Source organism: Ambystoma mexicanum, assembly GCF_040938575.1.
Source record: "Ambystoma mexicanum isolate Mex_15411 chromosome 12 unlocalized genomic scaffold, UKY_AmexF1_1 Mex_chr12_unloc.1, whole genome shotgun sequence".
Taxonomy (NCBI): domain Eukaryota; kingdom Metazoa; phylum Chordata; class Amphibia; order Caudata; family Ambystomatidae; genus Ambystoma; species Ambystoma mexicanum.
This window is the reverse complement of record NW_027182322.1, coordinates 3,950,475-3,968,546: the sequence shown is the minus strand read 5'-3', so window position 1 is coordinate 3,968,546 and position 18,072 is coordinate 3,950,475. Positions and strand designations below refer to the sequence as shown.

Genomic DNA, 18,072 nt, shown 5'->3' with positions numbered 1-18,072 from the left:
TTGGTTGAAATACATTACAGTCACCCGATGAAAAAGTGTGCAAAGAGCATTAAAGAAACAAAAGGTTCATAACAGTAACAGGACATATCGAATTGTTTCAGTCCTCCACAGAGATTGCCAATGTATTAATGGAAATTCTAAAATATCTGCCCAACTGCCGTGACATTGCCTCACCGCAATGCCGTGACTCGGATTCGAACCGAGGTTGCTGCGGCCACAACGCAGAGTACTAACCACTATACGATCACGGCGAGCTACTTGGGCTGCTACAATGTGTCGTTCCACCTCTATCATAAGCTGTACTCCATCTGTGATGTCATGACTCATGTTTGAATTAAAGGTTGGTTGTGATGTTATCCAGGAGAATAAGTGGACACCTGATCCCCAGTCACTTATTTAAGATCTCAATAATCAAGTCAGAATCCAAATGAAAGTCATCAAAGTGGAGCCAATTAGAAATAATATAGTTACACAAACCTGGCAATCGTGCGGCAGCCCGGGCCGATAATGGCCCGCCAGCCTGAGAGCAGGAAAGTGTGAGAGCAGTGATGGTCTTGTGAGAGTTTACAGCTGTTATTGACCCTGTCCCCTTCCATTGCAGAGTTTTCTCCCTATAAGAAGTGCAGAGGCTCCCTCCGGGGTGCTAATAGTAAATTTATTTTTTTGCGCAGGAGAAGTGCTCTTCACCAATTGCACGTGCCAAATCACCCGAAGGCCACCACCATAAAATTCAGGCATTCATGTTCAGGCGTCCTCCATGTTATGTCCTTATAAAGGGATGCATGTTCATGATGACTCCATGTCACACCTGCATACAAGGATGCATGTTCATGCCGCCTCATTCTCTTGGCTTCATACAGGGATTTTATCTCCTCCCTGTCTCACCCTCATGCAGGGATGCATGACCAATGCTCCTTCCCTTCTCGCCCGCATACATGGATGCACGTTCATGTCTCCTCGTTCTCTCGGCTTCATACAGGGATTTTATCTCCTCCCTGTCTCACCCTCAGGAAGGGATGCATGATCAATGCTCCTTCCCGTCTCGCCCGCATACATGGATGCACGTTCACGCCTCCTCCTTCTCTCGGCTTCATACGGGGATCATATCTCCTCCCTGTCTCACCCTCATGCAGGGATGCATGACCAATGCTCCTTCCCTTCTCGCCTGCATACATGGATGCACGTTCACGCCTCCTCCTTCTCTCGGCTTCATACGGGGATCATATCTCCTCCCTGTCTCACCCTCATGCAGGGATGCATGACCAATGCTCCTTCCCTTCTCGCCTGCATACATGGATGCACGTTCACGCCTCCTCCTTTTCTCGGCTTCATACGGGGATCATATCTCCTCAATGTCTCACCCTCACTTCCAACATGTGTAACTTCTTGTTCTCTTTGACGTCTGGGGCATGGGTGGCTACTGCACAGCTCTAGATGTCGCCCACCTGCAAGGTGCTATGGAAAGCACTTTTCCACATTGGACGTGCTATATTAACCCCCTCTCCCCAAATACAATAAAAATAAAGAAATATATGTGCTTCCATAATGTCTACCTTCTAATGTTTCATATGTGTAAGCACATTGTCCTCCTCCTGACCACATTCTAAAACTATGTGCAAATTGTTCCTTCCATAAACTGTCACTTCCTTGGCCCTTTATTTATAATGACTGTTATACTCTCTCTCTTTCCGCCACAGTATAAAAAAGCCTAGCACACCTCATGATTGGACTAAGAAATTCCTGTCATTTAGTTGGAAATGATTTTCCCATTATCCCCAAAAACTCCTCACTGTGTCTAAGAACGCTTTTTTTCACAGGACAATACAGATCAGATTGACTTGAAAGGTCCTTTCACGCGACTACAGAATGCCTCTCATTCCACTAAAAGATACGCCAGTGCCTACAATAGCCTAGGACTAGACTACGAGTCCCAATGTAGAAAGACCACAAGTCCACAGATATGCCTGTTTATTTAAACATCTGTATTATCATCAGCGTGTGACTGTAAAGGCGGGACCTCGCGCTCTCTGTAACGCGCTCCATTGGCAACATCAGTTAAATGTCGTTGGTTCAATCCCTCGCGGATGTTGTTTTTATTCCCATTTGTAACTGGGAAATACTGTCGCTGCAATACATATGTCTTAATCAAGCTAGTGGTTATTGACGTAAATGGCAGTGTTATAATGTTTCATGTACTGCAAATGTCACCACATAATGCGCTCTTAATTAGATTTGGTTGAAATACATTACAGTCACCCGATGAAAAAGTGTGCAAAGAGCATTAAAGAAACAAAAGGTTCATAACAGTAACAGGACATATCGAATTGTTTCAGTCCTCCACAGAGATTGCCAATGTATTAATGGAAATTCTAAAATGTCTGCCCAACTGCCGTGACATTGCCTCACCGCAATGCCGTGACTCGGATTCGAACCGAGGTTGCTGCGGCCACAACGCAGAGTACTAACCACTATACGATCACGGCGAGCTACTTGGGCTGCTACAATGTGTCGTTCCACCTCTATCATAAGCTGTACTCCATCTGTGATGTCATGACTCATGTTTGAATTAAAGGTTGGTTGTGATGTTATCCATGAGAATAAGTGGACACCTGATCCCCAGTCACTTATTTAAGATCTCAATAATCAAGTCAGAATCCAAATGAAAGTCATCAAAGTGGAGCCAATTAGAAATAATATAGTTACACAAACCTGGCAATGGTGCGGCAGCCAGGGCCGATAATGGCCCGCCAGCCTGAGAGCAGGAAAGTGTGAGAGCAGTGATGGTCTTGTGAGAGTTTACAGCTGTTATTGACCCTGTCCCCTTCCATTGCAGAGTTTTCTCCCTATAAGAAGTGCAGAGGCTCCCTCCGGGGTGCTAATAGTAAATTTATTTTTTTGCGCAGGAGAAGTGCTCTTCACCAATTGCACGTGCCAAATCACCCGAAGGCCACCACCATAAAATTCAGGCATTCATGTTCATGCGTCCTCCATGTTATGTCCTTATAAAGGGATGCATGTTCATGATGACTCCATGTCACACCTGCATACAAGGATGCATGTTCATGCCGCCTCATTCTCTTGGCTTCATACAGGGATTTTATCTCCTCCCTGTCTCACCCTCATGCAGGGATGCATGACCAATGCTCCTTCCCTTCTCTCCCGCATACATGGATGCACGTTCATGTCTCCTCGTTCTCTCGGCTTCATACAGGGATTTTATCTCCTCTCTGTCTCACCCTCAGGAAGGGATGCATGATCAATGCTCCTTCCCGTCTCGCCCGCATACATGGATGCACGTTCACGCCTCCTCCTTCTCTCGGCTTCATACGGGGATCATATCTCCTCCCTGTCTCACCCTCATGCAGGGATGCATGACCAAGGCTCCTTCCCTTCTCGCCTGCATACATGGATGCACGTTCACGCCTCCTCCTTCTCTCGGCTTCATACGGGGATCATATCTCCTCCCTGTCTCACCCTCATGCAGGGATGCATGACCAATGCTCCTTCCCTTCTCGCCTGCATACATGGATGCACGTTCACGCCTCCTCCTTTTCTCGGCTTCATACGGGGATCATATCTCCTCAATGTCTCACCCTCACTTCCAACATGTGTAACTTCTTGTTCTCTTTGACGTCTGGGGCATGGGTGGCTACTGCACAGCTCTAGATGTCGCCCACCTGCAAGGTGCTATGGAAAGCACTTTTCCACATTGGACGTGCTATATTAACCCCCTCTCCCCAAATACAATAAAAATAAAGAAATATATGTGCTTCCATAATGTCTACCTTCTAATGTTTCATATGTGTAAGCACATTGTCCTCCTCCTGACCACATTCTAAAACTATGTGCAAATTGTTCCTTCCATAAACTGTCACTTCCTTGGCCCTTTATTTATAATGACTGTTGTACTCTCTCTCTTTCCGCCACAGTATAAAAAAGCCTAGCACACCTCATGATTGGACTAAGAAATTCCTGTCATTTAGTTGGAAATGATTTTCCCATTATCCCCAAAAACTCCTCACTGTGTCTAAGAACGCTTTTTTTCACAGGACAATACAGATCAGATTGACTTGAAAGGTCCTTTCACGCGACTACAGAATGCCTCTCATTCCACTAAAAGATACGCCAGTGCCTACAATAGCCTAGGACTAGACTATGAGTCCCAATGTAGAAAGACCACAAGTCCACAGATATGCCTGTTTATTTAAACATCTGTATTATCATCAGCGTGTGACTGTAAAGGCGGGACCTCGCGCTCTCTGTAACGCGCTCCATTGGCAACATCAGTTAAATGTCGTTGGTTCAATCCCTCGCGGATGTTGTTTTTATTCCCATTTGTAACTGGGAAATACTGTCGCTGCAATACATATGTCTTAATCAAGCTAGTGGTTATTGACGTAAATGGCAGTGTTATAATGTTTCATGTACTGCAAATGTCACCACATAATGCGCTCTTAATTAGATTTGGTTGAAATACATTACAGTCACCCGATGAAAAAGTGTGCAAAGAGCATTAAAGAAACAAAAGGTTCATAACAGTAACAGGACATATCGAATTGTTTCAGTCCTCCACAGAGATTGCCAATGTATTAATGGAAATTCTAAAATATCTGCCCAACTGCCGTGACATTGCCTCACCGCAATGCCGTGACTAGGATTCGAACCGAGGTTGCTGCGGCCACAACGCAGAGTACTAACCACTATACGATCACGGCGAGCTACTTGGGCTGCTACAATGTGTCGTTCCACCTCTATCATAAGCTGTACTCCATCTGTGATGTCATGACTCATGTTTGAATTAAAGGTTGGTTGTGATGTTATCCAGGAGAATAAGTGGACACCTGATCCCCAGTCACTTATTTAAGATCTCAATAATCAAGTCAGAATCCAAATGAAAGTCATCAAAGTGGAGCCAATTAGAAATAATATAGTTACACAAACCTGGCAATCGTGCGGCAGCCCGGGCCGATAATGGCCCGCCAGCCTGAGAGCAGGAAAGTGTGAGAGCAGTGATGGTCTTGTGAGAGTTTACAGCTGTTATTGACCCTGTCCCCTTCCATTGCAGAGTTTTCTCCCTATAAGAAGTGCAGAGGCTCCCTCCGGGGTGCTAATAGTAAATTTATTTTTTTGCGCAGGAGAAGTGCTCTTCACCAATTGCACGTGCCAAATCACCCGAAGGCCACCACCATAAAATTCAGGCATTCATGTTCAGGCGTCCTCCATGTTATGTCCTTATAAAGGGATGCATGTTCATGATGACTCCATGTCACACCTGCATACAAGGATGCATGTTCATGCCGCCTCATTCTCTTGGCTTCATACAGGGATTTTATCTCCTCCCTGTCTCACCCTCATGCAGGGATGCATGACCAATGCTCCTTCCCTTCTCGCCCGCATACATGGATGCACGTTCATGTCTCCTCGTTCTCTCGGCTTCATACAGGGATTTTATCTCCTCCCTGTCTCACCCTCAGGAAGGGATGCATGATCAATGCTCCTTCCCGTCTCGCCCGCATACATGGATGCACGTTCACGCCTCCTCCTTCTCTCGGCTTCATACGGGGATCATATCTCCTCCCTGTCTCACCCTCATGCAGGGATGCATGACCAATGCTCCTTCCCTTCTCGCCTGCATACATGGATGCACGTTCACGCCTCCTCCTTCTCTCGGCTTCATACGGGGATCATATCTCCTCCCTGTCTCACCCTCATGCAGGGATGCATGACCAATGCTCCTTCCCTTCTCGCCTGCATACATGGATGCACGTTCACGCCTCCTCCTTTTCTCGGCTTCATACGGGGATCATATCTCCTCAATGTCTCACCCTCACTTCCAACATGTGTAACTTCTTGTTCTCTTTGACGTCTGGGGCATGGGTGGCTACTGCACAGCTCTAGATGTCGCCCACCTGCAAGGTGCTATGGAAAGCACTTTTCCACATTGGACGTGCTATATTAACCCCCTCTCCCCAAATACAATAAAAATAAAGAAATATATGTGCTTCCATAATGTCTACCTTCTAATGTTTCATATGTGTAAGCACATTGTCCTCCTCCTGACCACATTCTAAAACTATGTGCAAATTGTTCCTTCCATAAACTGTCACTTCCTTGGCCCTTTATTTATAATGACTGTTATACTCTCTCTCTTTCCGCCACAGTATAAAAAAGCCTAGCACACCTCATGATTGGACTAAGAAATTCCTGTCATTTAGTTGGAAATGATTTTCCCATTATCCCCAAAAACTCCTCACTGTGTCTAAGAACGCTTTTTTTCACAGGACAATACAGATCAGATTGACTTGAAAGGTCCTTTCACGCGACTACAGAATGCCTCTCATTCCACTAAAAGATACGCCAGTGCCTACAATAGCCTAGGACTAGACTATGAGTCCCAATGTAGAAAGACCACAAGTCCACAGATATGCCTGTTTATTTAAACATCTGTATTATCATCAGCGTGTGACTGTAAAGGCGGGACCTCGCGCTCTCTGTAACGCGCTCCATTGGCAACATCAGTTAAATGTCGTTGGTTCAATCCCTCGCGGATGTTGTTTTTATTCCCATTTGTAACTGGGAAATACTGTCGCTGCAATACATATGTCTTAATCAAGCTAGTGGTTATTGACGTAAATGGCAGTGTTATAATGTTTCATGTACTGCAAATGTCACCACATAATGCGCTCTTAATTAGATTTGGTTGAAATACATTACAGTCACCCGATGAAAAAGTGTGCAAAGAGCATTAAAGAAACAAAAGGTTCATAACAGTAACAGGACATATCGAATTGTTTCAGTCCTCCACAGAGATTGCCAATGTATTAATGGAAATTCTAAAATTTCTGCCCAACTGCCGTGACATTGCCTCACCGCAATGTCGTGACTCGGATTCGAACCGAGGTTGCTGCGGCCACAACGCAGAGTACTAACCACAATACTATCACAGCGAGCTACTTGGGCTGCTACAATGTGACGTTCCACCTCTATCATAAGCTGTACTCCATCTGTGATGTCATGACTCATGTTTGAATTAAAGGTTGGTTGTGATGTTATCCAGGAGAATAAGTGGACACCTGATCCCCAGTCACTTATTTAAGATCTCAATAATCAAGTCAGAATCCAAATGAAAGTCATCAAAGTGGAGCCAATTAGAAATAATATAGTTACACAAACCTGGCAATCGTGCGGCAGCCAGGGCCGATAATGGCCCGCCAGCCTGAGAGCAGGAAAGTGTGAGAGCAGTGATGGTCTTGTGAGAGTTTACAGCTGTTATTGACCCTGTCCCCTTCCATTGCAGAGTTTTCTCCCTATAAGAAGTGCAGAGGCTCCCTCCGGGGTGCTAATAGTAAATTTATTTTTTTGCGCAGGAGAAGTGCTCTTCACCAATTGCACGTGCCAAATCACCCGAAGGCCACCACCATAAAATTCAGGCATTCATGTTCATGCGTCCTCCATGTTATGTCCTTATAAAGGGATGCATGTTCATGATGACTCCATGTCACACCTGCATACAAGGATGCATGTTCATGCCGCCTCATTCTCTTGGCTTCATACAGGGATTTTATCTCCTCCCTGTCTCACCCTCATGCAGGGATGCATGACCAATGCTCCTTCCCTTCTCGCCCGCATACATGGATGCACGTTCATGTCTCCTCGTTCTCTCGGCTTCATACAGGGATTTTATCTCCTCCCTGTCTCACCCTCATGCAGGGATGCATGACCAATGCTCCTTCCCTTCTCGCCTGCATACATGGATGCACGTTCACGCCTCCTCCTTCTCTCGGCTTCATGCGGGGATCATATCTCCTCCCTGTCTCACCCTCATGCAGGGATGCATGACCAATGCTCCTTCCCTTCTCGCCTGCATACATGGATGCACGTTCACGCCTCCTCCTTTTCTCGGCTTCATACGGGCATCATATCTCCTCAATGTCTCACCCTCACTTCCAACATGTGTAACTTCTTGTTCTCTTTGACGTCTGGGGCATGGGTGGCTACTGCACAGCTCTAGATGTCGCCCACCTGCAAGGTGCTATGGAAAGCACTTTTCCACATTGGACGTGCTATATTAACCCCCTCTCCCCAAATACAATAAAAATAAAGAAATATATGTGCTTCCATAATGTCTACCTTCTAATGTTTCATATGTGTAAGCACATTGTCCTCCTCCTGACCACATTCTAAAACTATGTGCAAATTGTTCCTTCCATAAACTGTCACTTCCTTGGCCCTTTATTTATAATGACTGTTATACTCTCTCTCTTTCCGCCACAGTATAAAAAAGCCTAGCACACCTCATGATTGGACTAAGAAATTCCTGTCATTTAGTTGGAAATGATTTTCCCATTATCCCCAAAAACTCCTCACTGTGTCTAAGAACGCTTTTTTTCACAGGACAATACAGATCAGATTGACTTGAAAGGTCCTTTCACGCGACTACAGAATGCCTCTCATTCCACTAAAAGATACGCCAGTGCCTACAATAGCCTAGGACTAGACTACGAGTCCCAATGTAGAAAGACCACAAGTCCACAGATATGCCTGTTTATTTAAACATCTGTATTATCATCAGCGTGTGACTGTAAAGGCGGGACCTCGCGCTCTCTGTAACGCGCTCCATTGGCAACATCAGTTAAATGTCGTTGGTTCAATCCCTCGCGGATGTTGTTTTTATTCCCATTTGTAACTGGGAAATACTGTCGCTGCAATACATATGTCTTAATCAAGCTAGTGGTTATTGACGTAAATGGCAGTGTTATAATGTTTCATGTACTGCAAATGTCACCACATAATGCGCTCTTAATTAGATTTGGTTGAAATACATTACAGTCACCCGATGAAAAAGTGTGCAAAGAGCATTAAAGAAACAAAAGGTTCATAACAGTAACAGGACATATCGAATTGTTTCAGTCCTCCACAGAGATTGCCAATGTATTAATGGAAATTCTAAAATGTCTGCCCAACTGCCGTGACATTGCCTCACCGCAATGCCGTGACTCGGATTCGAACCGAGGTTGCTGCGGCCACAACGCAGAGTACTAACCACTATACGATCACGGCGAGCTACTTGGGCTGCTACAATGTGTCGTTCCACCTCTATCATAAGCTGTACTCCATCTGTGATGTCATGACTCATGTTTGAATTAAAGGTTGGTTGTGATGTTATCCATGAGAATAAGTGGACACCTGATCCCCAGTCACTTATTTAAGATCTCAATAATCAAGTCAGAATCCAAATGAAAGTCATCAAAGTGGAGCCAATTAGAAATAATATAGTTACACAAACCTGGCAATGGTGCGGCAGCCAGGGCCGATAATGGCCCGCCAGCCTGAGAGCAGGAAAGTGTGAGAGCAGTGATGGTCTTGTGAGAGTTTACAGCTGTTATTGACCCTGTCCCCTTCCATTGCAGAGTTTTCTCCCTATAAGAAGTGCAGAGGCTCCCTCTGGGGTGCTAATAGTACATTTATTTTTTTGCGCAGGAGAAGTGCTCTTCACCAATTGCACGTGCCAAATCACCCGAAGGCCACCACCATAAAATTCAGGCATTTATGTTCATGCGTCCTCCATGTTATGTCCTTATAAAGGGATGCATGTTCATGATGACTCCATGTCACACCTGCATACAAGGATGCATGTTCATGCCGCCTCGTTCTCTTGGCTTCATACAGGGATTTTATCTCCTCCCTGTCTCACCCTCATGCAGGGATGTATGACCAATGCTCCTTCCCTTCTCGCCCGCATACATGGATGCACGTTCATGTCTCCTCGTTCTCTCGGCTTCATACAGGGATTTTATCTCCTCCCTGTCTCACCCTCAGGAAGGGATGCATGATCAATGCTCCTTCCCGTCTCGCCCGCATACATGGATGCACGTTCACGCCTCCTCCCCTCCTCCTTCTCTCGGCTTCATACGGGGATCATATCTCCTCCCTGTCTCACCCTCATGCAGGGATGCATGACCAATGCTCCTTCCCTTCTCGCCTGCATACATGGATGCACGTTCACGCCTCCTCCTTCTCTCGGCTTCATACGGGGATCATATCTCCTCCCTGTCTCACCCTCATGCAGGGATGCATGACCAATGCTCCTTCCTGTCTCGCCCGCATACATGGATGCACGTTCACGCCTCCTCCTTCTCTCGGCTTCATACGGGGATCATATCTCCTCCCTGTCTCACCGTCATGCAGGGATGCATGACCAATGCTCCTTCCCTTCTCGCCTGCATACATGGATGCACGTTCACGCCTCCTCCTTCTCTCGGCTTCATACGGGGATCATATCTCCTCAATGTCTCACCCTCACTTCCAACATGTGTAACTTCTTGTTCTCTTTGACGTCTGGAGCATGGGTGGCTACTGCACAGCTCTAGATGTCGCCCACCTGCAAGGTGCTATGAAAAGCACTTTTCCACATTGGACGTGCTATATTAACCCCCTCTCCCCAAATACAATAAAAATAAAGAAATATATGTGCTTCCATAATGTCTACCTTCTAATGTTTCATATGTGTAAGCACATTGTCCTCCTCCTGACCACATTCTAAAACTATGTGCAAATTGTTCCTTCCATAAACTGTCACTTCCTTGGCCCTTTATTTATAATGACTGTTATACTCTCTCTCTTTCCGCCACAGTACAAAAAAGCCTAGCACACCTCATGATTGGACTAAGAAATTCCTGTCATTTAGTTGGAAATTATTTTCCCATTATCCCCAAAAACTCCTCACTGTGTCTAAGAACGCTTTTTTTCACAGGACAATACAGATCAGATTGACTTGAAAGGTCCTTTCACGCGACTACAGAATGCCTCTCATTCCACTAAAAGATACGCCAGTGCCTACAATAGCCTAGGACTAGACTATGAGTCCCAATGTAGAAAGACCACAAGTCCACAGATATGCCTGTTTATTTAAACATCTGTATTATCATCAGCATGTGACTGTAAAGGCGGGACCTTGCGCTCTCTGTAACGCGCTCCATTGGCAACATCAGTTAAATGTCGTTGGTTCAATCCCTCGCGGATGTTGTTTTTATTCCCATTTGTAACTGGGAAATACTGTCGCAGCAATACATATGTCTTAATCAAGCTAGTGGTTATTGACGTAAATGGCAGTGTTATAATGTTTCATGTACTGCAAATGTCACCAAATAATGCGCTCTTAATTAGATTTGGTTGAAATACATTACAGTCACCCGATGAAAAAGTGTGCAAAGAGCATTAAAGAAACAAAAGGTTCATAACAGTAACAGGACATATCGAATTGTTTCAGTCCTCCACAGAGATTGCCAATGTATTAATGGAAATTGTAAAATATCTGCCCAACTGCGGTGACATTGCCTCACCGCAATGCCGTGACTCGGATTCGAACCGAGGTTGCTGCGGCCACAACGCAGAGTACTAACCACTATACGATCACGGCAAACTACTTGGGCTGCTACAATGTGACGTTCCACCTCTATCATAAGCTGTACTCCATCTGTGATGTCATGACTCATGTTTGAATTAAAGGTTGGTTGTGATGTTATCCATGAGAATAAGTGGACACCTGATCCCCAGTCACTTATTTAAGATCTCAATAATCAAGTCAGAATCCAAATGAAAGTCATCAAAGTGGAGCCAATTAGAAATAATATAGTTACACAAACCTGGCAATCGTGCGGCAGCCAGGGCCGATAATGGCCCGCCAGCCTGAGAGCAGGAAAGTGTGAGAGCAGTGATGGTCTTGTGAGAGTTTACAGCTGTTATTGACCCTGTCCCCTTCCATTGCAGAGTTTTCTCCCTATAAGAAGTGCAGAGGCTCCCTCCGGGGTGCTAATAGTACATTTATTTTTTTGCGCAGGAGAAGTGCTCTTCACCAATTGCACGTGCCAAATCACCCGAAGGCCACCACCATAAAATTCAGGCATTCATGTTCATGCGTCCTCCATGTTATGTCCTTATAAAGGGATGCATGTTCATGATGACTCCATGTCGCACCTGCATACAAGGATGCATGTTCATGCCGCCTCGTTCTCTTGGCTTTATACAGGGATTTTATCTCCTCCCCTGTCTCACCCTCATGCAGGGATGCATGACCAATGCTCCTTCCCTTCTCGCCCGCATACATGGATGCACGTTCATGTCTCCTCGTTCTCTCGGCTTCATACGGGGATTTTATCTCCTCCCTGTCTCACCCTCAGGAAGGGATGCATGACCAATGCTCCTTCCCGTCTCGCCCGCATACATGGATGCACGTTCACGCCTCCTCCTTCTCTCGGCTTCATACGGGGATCATATCTCCTCCCTGTCTCACCCTCATGCAGGGATGCATGACCAAGGCTCCTTCCTGTCTCGCCCGCATACATGGATGCACGTTCACGCCTCCTCCTTCTCTCGGCTTCATACGGGGATCATATCTCCTCCCTGTCTCACCCTCATGCAGGGATGCATGACCAATGCTCCTTCCCTTCTCGCCTGCATACATGGATGCACGTTCACGCCTCCTCCTTCTCTCGGCTTCATACGGGGATCATATCTCCTCCCTGTCTCACCGTCATGCAGGGATGCATGACCAATGCTCCTTCCCTTCTCGCCTGCATACATGGATGCACGTTCACGCCTCCTCCTTCTCTCGGCTTCATACGGGGATCATATCTCCTCAATGTCTCACCCTCACTTCCAACATGTGTAACTTCTTGTTCTCTTTGACGTCTGGAGCATGGGTGGCTACTGCACAGCTCTAGATGTCGCCCACCTGCAAGGTGCTATGAAAAGCACTTTTCCACATTGGACGTGCTATATTAACCCCCTCTCCCCAAATACAATAAAAATAAAGAAATATATGTGCTTCCATAATGTCTACCTTCTAATGTTTCATATGTGTAAGCACATTGTCCTCCTCCTGACCACATTCTAAAACTATGTGCAAATTGTTCCTTCCATAAACTGTCACTTCCTTGGCCCTTTATTTATAATGACTGTTATACTCTCTCTCTTTCCGCCACAGTACAAAAAAGCCTAGCACACCTCATGATTGGACTAAGAAATTCCTGTCATTTAGTTGGAAATTATTTTCCCATTATCCCCAAAAACTCCTCACTGTGTCTAAGAACGCTTTTTTTCACAAGACAATACAGATCAGATTGACTTGAAAGGTCCTTTCACGCGACTACAGAATGCCTCTCATTCCACTAAAAGATACGCCAGTGCCTACAATAGCCTAGGACTAGACTATGAGTCCCAATGTAGAAAGACCACAAGTCCACAGATATGCCTGTTTATTTAAACATCTGTATTATCATCAGCATGTGACTGTAAAGGCGGGACCTTGCGCTCTCTGTAACGCGCTCCATTGGCAACATCAGTTAAATGTCGTTGGTTCAATCCCTCGCGGATGTTGTTTTTATTCCCATTTGTAACTGGGAAATACTGTCGCAGCAATACATATGTCTTAATCAAGCTAGTGGTTATTGACGTAAATGGCAGTGTTATAATGTTTCATGTACTGCAAATGTCACCACATAATGCGCTCTTAATTAGATTTGGTTGAAATACATTACAGTCACCCGATGAAAAAGTGTGCAAAGAGCATTAAAGAAACAAAAGGTTCATAACAGTAACAGGACATATCGAATTGTTTCAGTCCTCCACAGAGATTGCCAATGTATTAATGGAAATTGTAAAATATCTGCCCAACTGCGGTGACATTGCCTCACCGCAATGCCGTGACTCGGATTCGAACCGAGGTTGCTGCGGCCACAACGCAGAGTACTAACCACTATACGATCACGGCGAACTACTTGGGCTGCTACAATGTGACGTTCCACCTCTATCATAAGCTGTACTCCATCTGTGATGTCATGACTCATGTTTGAATTAAAGGTTGGTTGTGATGTTATCCATGAGAATAAGTGGACACCTGATCCCCAGTCACTTATTTAAGATCTCAATAATCAAGTCAGAATCCAAATGAAAGTCATCAAAGTGGAGCCAATTAGAAATAATATAGTTACACAAACCTGGCAATCGTGCGGCAGCCAGGGCCGATAATGGCCCGCCAGCCTGAGAGCAGGAAAGTGTGAGAGCAGTGATGGTCTTGTGAGAGTTTACAGCTGTTATTGACCCTGTCCCCTTCCATTGCAGAGTTTTCTCCCTATAAGAAGTGCAGAGGCTCCCTCCGGGGTGCTAATAGTACATTTATTTTTTTGCGCAGGAGAAGTGCTCTTCACCAATTGCACGTGCCAAATCACCCGAAGGCCACCACCATAAAATTCAGGCATTCATGTTCATGCGTCCTCCATGTTATGTCCTTATAAAGGGATGCATGTTCATGATGACTCCATGTCGCACCTGCATACAAGGATGCATGTTCATGCCGCCTCGTTCTCTTGGCTTCATACAGGGATTTTATCTCCTCCCCTGTCTCACCCTCATGCAGGGATGCATGACCAATGCTCCTTCCCTTCTCGCCCGCATACATGGATGCACGTTCATGTCTCCTCGTTCTCTCGGCTTCATACGGGGATTTTATCTCCTCCCTGTCTCACCCTCAGGAAGGGATGCATGACCAATGCTCCTTCCCGTCTCGCCCGCATACATGGATGCACGTTCACGCCTCCTCCTTCTCTCGGCTTCATACGGGGATCATATCTCCTCCCTGTCTCACCCTCATGCAGGGATGCATGACCAAGGCTCCTTCCTGTCTCGCCCGCATACATGGATGCACGTTCACGCCTCCTCCTTCTCTCGGCTTCATACGGGGATCATATCTCCTCCCTGTCTCACCCTCATGCAGGGATGCATGACCAATGCTCCTTCCCTTCTCGCCTGCATACATGGATGCACGTTCATGCCTCCTCCTTCTCTCGGCTTCATACGGGGATCATATCTCCTCCCTGTCTCACCGTCATGCAGGGATGCATGACCAATGCTCCTTCCCTTCTCGCCTGCATACATGGATGCACGTTCACGCCTCCTCCTTCTCTCGGCTTCATACGGGGATCATATCTCCTCAATGTCTCACCCTCACTTCCAACATGTGTAACTTCTTGTTCTCTTTGACGTCTGGAGCATGGGTGGCTACTGCACAGCTCTAGATGTCGCCCACCTGCAAGGTGCTATGAAAAGCACTTTTCCACATTGGACGTGCTATATTAACCCCCTCTCCCCAAATACAATAAAAATAAAGAAATATATGTGCTTCCATAATGTCTACCTTCTAATGTTTCATATGTGTAAGCACATTGTCCTCCTCCTGACCACATTCTAAAACTATGTGCAAATTGTTCCTTCCATAAACTGTCACTTCCTTGGCCCTTTATTTATAATGACTGTTATACTCTCTCTCTTTCCGCCACAGTACAAAAAAGCCTAGCACACCTCATGATTGGACTAAGAAATTCCTGTCATTTAGTTGGAAATTATTTTCCCATTATCCCCAAAAACTCCTCACTGTGTCTAAGAACGCTTTTTTTCACAGGACAATACAGATCAGATTGACTTGAAAGGTCCTTTCACGCGACTACAGAATGCCTCTCATTCCACTAAAAGATACGCCAGTGCCTACAATAGCCTAGGACTAGACTATGAGTCCCAATGTAGAAAGACCACAAGTCCACAGATATGCCTGTTTATTTAAACATCTGTATTATCATCAGCATGTGACTGTAAAGGCGGGACCTTGCGCTCTCTGTAACGCGCTCCATTGGCAACATCAGTTAAATGTCGTTGGTTCAATCCCTCGCGGATGTTGTTTTTATTCCCATTTGTAACTGGGAAATACTGTCGCAGCAATACATATGTCTTAATCAAGCTAGTGGTTATTGACGTAAATGGCAGTGTTATAATGTTTCATGTACTGCAAATGTCACCAAATAATGCGCTCTTAATTAGATTTGGTTGAAATACATTACAGTCACCCGATGAAAAAGTGTGCAAAGAGCATTAAAGAAACAAAAGGTTCATAACAGTAACAGGACATATCGAATTGTTTCAGTCCTCCACAGAGATTGCCAATGTATTAATGGAAATTGTAAAATATCTGCCCAACTGCGGTGACATTGCCTCACCGCAATGCCGTGACTCGGATTCGAACCGAGGTTGCTGCGGCCACAACGCAGAGTACTAACCACTATACGATCACGGCAAACTACTTGGGCTGCTACAATGTGACGTTCCACCTCTATCATAAGCTGTACTCCATCTGTGATGTCATGACTCATGTTTGAATTAAAGGTTGGTTGTGATGTTATCCATGAGAATAAGTGGACACCTGATCCCCAGTCACTTATTTAAGATCTCAATAATCAAGTCAGAATCCAAATGAAAGTCATCAAAGTGGAGCCAATTAGAAATAATATAGTTACACAAACCTGGCAATCGTGCGGCAGCCAGGGCCGATAATGGCCCGCCAGCCTGAGAGCAGGAAAGTGTGAGAGCAGTGATGGTCTTGTGAGAGTTTACAGCTGTTATTGACCCTGTCCCCTTCCATTGCAGAGTTTTCTCCCTATAAGAAGTGCAGAGGCTCCCTCCGGGGTGCTAATAGTACATTTATTTTTTTGCGCAGGAGAAGTGCTCTTCACCAATTGCACGTGCCAAATCACCCGAAGGCCACCACCATAAAATTCAGGCATTCATGTTCATGCGTTCTCCATGTTATGTCCTTATAAAGGGATGCATGTTCATGATGACTCCATGTCGCACCTGCATACAAGGATGCATGTTCATGCCGCCTCGTTCTCTTGGCTTCATACAGGGATTTTATCTCCTCCCCTGTCTCACCCTCATGCAGGGATGCATGACCAATGCTCCTTCCCTTCTCGCCCGCATACATGGATGCACGTTCATGTCTCCTCGTTCTCTCGGCTTCATACGGGGATTTTATCTCCTCCCTGTCTCACCCTCAGGAAGGGATGCATGACCAATGCTCCTTCCCGTCTCGCCCGCATACATGGATGCACGTTCACGCCTCCTCCTTCTCTCGGCTTCATACGGGGATCATATCTCCTCCCTGTCTCACCCTCATGCAGGGATGCATGACCAAGGCTCCTTCCTGTCTCGCCCGCATACATGGATGCACGTTCACGCCTCCTCCTTCTCTCGGCTTCATACGGGGATCATATCTCCTCCCTGTCTCACCCTCATGCAGGGATGCATGACCAATGCTCCTTCCCTTCTCGCCTGCATACATGGATGCACGTTCACGCCTCCTCCTTCTCTCGGCTTCATACGGGGATCATATCTCCTCCCTGTCTCACCCTCATGCAGGGATGCATGACCAATGCTCCTTCCTGTCTCGCCCGCATACATGGATGCACGTTCACGCCTCCTCCTTCTCTCGGCTTCATACGGGGATCATATCTCCTCCCTGTCTCACCCTCATGCAGGGATGCATGACCAATGCTCCTTCCCTTCTCGCCTGCATACATGGATGCACGTTCACGCCTCCTCCTTCTCTCGGCTTCATACGGGGATCATATCTCCTCAATGTCTCACCCTCACTTCCAACATGTGTAACTTCTTGTTCTCTTTGACGTCTGGGGCATGGGTGGCTACTGCACAGCTCTAGATGTCGCCCACCTGCAAGGTGCTATGGAAAGCACTTTTCCACATTGGACGTGCTATATTAACCCCCTCTCCCCAAATACAATAAAAATAAAGAAATATATGTGCTTCCATAATGTCTACCTTCTAATGTTTCATATGTGTAAGCACATTGTCCTCCTCCTGACCACATTCTAAAACTATGTGCAAATTGTTCCTTCCATAAACTGTCACTTCCTTGGCCCTTTATTTATAATGACTGTTATACTCTCTCTCTTTCCGCCAAAGTATAAAAAAGCCTAGCACACCTCATGATTGGACTAAGAAATTCCTGTCATTTAGTTGGAAATGATTTTCCCATTATCCCCAAAAACTCCTCACTGTGTCTAAGAACGCTTTTTTTCACAGGACAATACAGATCAGATTGACTTGAAAGGTCCTTTCACGCGACTACAGAATCCCTCTCATTCCACTAAAAGATACGCCAGTGCCTACAATAGCCTAGGACTAGACTATGAGTCCCAATGTAGAAAGACCACAAGTCCACAGATA

The 18,072-nt window shown here is 45.8% G+C and overlaps 6 non-coding genes across 6 annotated transcripts; all 6 read right to left on the bottom strand.

The window, feature by feature from the left end:
* Positions 1–179: 179 nt before the first annotated feature.
* On the bottom strand, positions 180–251 carry TRNAH-GUG (transfer RNA histidin (anticodon GUG)). The gene has a single exon. It is a non-coding gene; the product is annotated as a tRNA-His (tRNA).
* A 2,160-nt stretch (positions 252–2,411) lies between these two features.
* TRNAH-GUG (transfer RNA histidin (anticodon GUG)) lies at positions 2,412–2,483 on the bottom strand. Its single transcript has one exon. It is a non-coding gene; the product is annotated as a tRNA-His (tRNA).
* Positions 2,484–8,988: 6,505 nt separating this feature from the next.
* On the bottom strand, positions 8,989–9,060 carry TRNAH-GUG (transfer RNA histidin (anticodon GUG)). Its single transcript has one exon. It is a non-coding gene; the product is annotated as a tRNA-His (tRNA).
* Positions 9,061–11,347: 2,287 nt separating this feature from the next.
* TRNAH-GUG (transfer RNA histidin (anticodon GUG)) lies at positions 11,348–11,419 on the bottom strand. The gene has a single exon. It is a non-coding gene; the product is annotated as a tRNA-His (tRNA).
* A 2,280-nt stretch (positions 11,420–13,699) lies between these two features.
* Positions 13,700–13,771, bottom strand: TRNAH-GUG (transfer RNA histidin (anticodon GUG)). The gene has a single exon. It is a non-coding gene; the product is annotated as a tRNA-His (tRNA).
* Positions 13,772–16,051: 2,280 nt separating this feature from the next.
* Positions 16,052–16,123, bottom strand: TRNAH-GUG (transfer RNA histidin (anticodon GUG)). The gene has a single exon. It is a non-coding gene; the product is annotated as a tRNA-His (tRNA).
* Positions 16,124–18,072: the final 1,949 nt, after the last annotated feature.